Source organism: Miniopterus natalensis, chromosome 1 (genome assembly GCF_054644295.1).
Source record: "Miniopterus natalensis isolate mMinNat1 chromosome 1, mMinNat1.hap1, whole genome shotgun sequence".
Lineage (NCBI taxonomy): Eukaryota > Metazoa > Chordata > Mammalia > Chiroptera > Miniopteridae > Miniopterus > Miniopterus natalensis.
In genome coordinates this window covers 171,996,502-171,999,797 of record NC_142081.1, presented here as the reverse complement: position 1 = coordinate 171,999,797, position 3,296 = coordinate 171,996,502, and the positions used below count along the sequence as shown (strand labels likewise).

The window sequence follows — 3,296 nt, the reverse complement described above, 5'->3', positions numbered from 1 at the left end:
ATGTCAGAGGAAAGGCAGAGAGACATGTGGGCAGTGGACATACAGAGTGCTCTGCCTCTCCCCCCAAGACCTCTATGCTAATGGAAGGTGCCAAAAGAGAATGGCAGCTCTCCAGCAAGAGGGTCTCTTTGAGGCTGGAATCCCTATTTTTCCAAACAGATAGGAATATGGTATTTATAATTTTGTATGTGCCGGGCACTAAATTACAGACTATGCCTTAAAATCTGGGTGGCACGGGAAATTATATAATAACTTCTGTCATACACTGAGCACTTTCCATGAACAAGGTGATTTATGCTGAGTTTTACCTACAGCATCTTATTTAATCTTACAGCCATCATGTATCCAGGGTGCTATCACCTACATGAGAAAACCAAGGCTGAGAGAGGTTGGATACATTTCTAGGTCATTTAACTAATAAGCGAAGACATTAAATTCAAACATAGACGTAGCTAACTCAGTAGGGTGCTTTTAACCATACACCATCCTGCCTCCCTCTTTAAAAAATAAATGATAGGCCAGAATAACATGGTATTAACTAAAAGGAGGTCAGAGAAAGGTGAGTGCATGGTGGGCTGGAATAGTTAGGGGCTATAGAGTAGAAGGAAGGGGTCCAAAGAGAGCATCTAATCCCATGTTTCTCAAACTTCCTTTTTTTTTCCTCCTTTTTTTTTTTTTATTATGTGGTTTTAAAGAAAAACCACATAATAATTTTTAAAACATGGACTGCTTCATGAGTTTGTTATCTTGCACAGGGGCTATACTAATCTCCTCTGTATCATTCCAGTTTTAGTATATGTGCTGTGCAAGAGACCACTCTCAAACTTTTTAACTTATAGTCCACAACATGAAATGTATTTTACATCATGACCCAGTAAACATACACATATATAACTGAAACAAAATTTGACTTATAATACGTGCTCCATTCCATGCAGTGCACTCCATTTTCCTACTATGCTTTTTATCTGTTTTTAAAAATAATTCTAGTCATAATCTATTAAATATACTTTCTGACCTACAATATTGATCTAGAAACCTCAATTTCTGGGGAAATTGAGTCCCCGAGATACACTGAGTCCCTAGCACAGTGTCTTGAAAAGCGTCATCCTAAGTGTCTTTGCTTTGTCTCCCATGTGCCCAGCACAGCCATGTGGCACCTCAGTGCCGACCCGGGATAGAATCCAGATTTCCTGACTCCCAGTGCAGGCTTTTTCAGTCAAGGGAAGTTTGTCAAAGAGGAGGGACTCTCCCATGGCCGTTTCTTCACGGGTGTGGGTAGAAGGGGGAGGAAACAGTGAAGTTGTGGGAGACTCACACCACACCCAGTGGGCCTTGTTCAAGGTCACAAGGCACAGAACAAGGGCTAATTCCAGAGCAACCCTGTTGCCTGGTTTCTAGGCCTGGTTGCTCAGTCAAATCACCTGGGAGCTCCTCAGTAATACTAATGCCCAGCTACACTCCGATGGATTCAATCCGATTATTTAAGGATGGGGTGTTTTCTTAAAGCTCCCCAGGTGGCTTTAGTATGAAGCTATCGCCTCAGTGCAATGTAGAAGCTATCCTTTAAAACCACTCTTGCTTACTCCTTCAAGCCCCCTTCCCAGCCTTATGGAGTCCTGACTCAAGTCACAGTCAAAAGGGACTTCCTTTCCATTATTGTATTCATCCAGCACTCAGATCCTTGTATCCTGTGTTTGACTCCCTGCTACATGCCTTATTCACTGTTGTGTCCAAGCGTGCAATAAATATTTACAGAAATCCCTGCTCAGGTGGCTCTTCTTCCACAAACCACCCAGACCTCTGAAATCTACTGAGATATACCTACAACTCCTAATGAATGTGATGAAAATTCTCCCCAGGATCAGTGCTACTTTTGGACAAGAGGGACACTCACTCAAGAGCTGCAGAATCCTGACCAGGGAAAAACAGTCGCTAAAGGCAGTGAGACTGCAGGATCCCTTCTGGTGTGGCTGCGTTTTCTCTCCAGTCTCTCCTCTCCAGTCATCTCCTCTGGGTTTTCAAGTTTCTGACAAGGCAGTGCTGCCCAGTGTGCAGAATTCTGGACAGGAAATGGGGCAGACACACCTTCCGGCCTGGTCACGCTGTCAGCGTGTCATGCCATAGGGCCTCACTTTTTCATTTTGTTCACTGGGAGTGACAACATTCCTAACTCAGTTGTCACCCTCTGCTCCTTTTCCTCCTGGGGATTACATAAGAACTCTTACATATGAAAACAAACTTCATTCAGGGCCTTGAGCTTTTCTGAGGACAGCTTTGTATAAATATAAGATACCTTTTGTTGTTGTTTGCGGCCCAGCGGATTTGCGGAAAGAAGCTGAGTGCCAGAGATGCTCGTTTTTATAGGCAGAAAATAGCTGCTGGAAAAACAACCTGATGTGTAGAGCACAATGTTCTTATCGAGCAGGCAGAATTATCTTTCCCAGGCAGCCAGGAACACGAAACACCTGGCGCACACGTTTCCTGCCCCTTCACATATTTTGAAAGAAAGAGACCTTTACCCTGACCTGTCAAGCGGTGATCTTCGTGAACTTCTGTCCACAAACTGTGACCGTTATCTTGGCTTGCTGCTGTGGACGTAAGTGGTAAACACAGCTGATTCTCACTCATGGGGCATCTTCTCCAGATAGCACTCGGACCTTATCAGATCCACACATGCGACTCTTCTTCCTTAAAATGCAGCCATTGGATGTGCTGAGCGTCAGGGGCTTCCTGCCACGTCCGTCCAACACTGTGTTGGGTGCTGTTGGGAAGAAGGGGCCCTTGGTGACTTGATCCTGACCCTGTAATTGCTTTGAATCTTTGGGGGAGAGAAAACAAAATAAATTCACCGAGAACATTTAGAGACTAATGCAAATCTATTCGTAATAAGATTCACTTCCTACTTAAAGGCTCAAAGGTGTTTAAAGAAGGGACAATCAGTTTCGTTTGATTCACTAGCTGTGCACTGGCCCATCTCAAGAGACGATTTAGATAACTAGCAAAGAGCTTGCAGTTAACTTCGTGAAAAGTGCATAGAAAACTCTGCAAGCACACACAGAAAGAACACGCTGGAGGAAAATAAAAGTTAAGAGAGGGGAAGTAATCCATATACTACATCACTCAACTCTTCATTGTGTATAGGAAGGCATATTCATGTTGACCTAACTAAATACTGAGCTAACTAAAAATTATAACTATATTCTGAGGATAAGCAGAAGGAAGAGGAAGGATGCATGTGAGGGCTAAGTACAGAAATGCAAAAGAAAGCTAAACCCTCATATCCCGTGCTGGAA

General features: G+C 43.5%; 1 non-coding gene across 1 annotated transcript; it reads right to left on the bottom strand.

Annotated features, from left to right (window-relative positions):
* Positions 1-715: 715 nt before the first annotated feature.
* LOC148094500 (U6 spliceosomal RNA) lies at positions 716-817 on the bottom strand. Its single transcript, XR_015716351.1, has one exon. It is a non-coding gene; the product is annotated as a U6 spliceosomal RNA (small nuclear RNA).
* Positions 818-3,296: the final 2,479 nt, after the last annotated feature.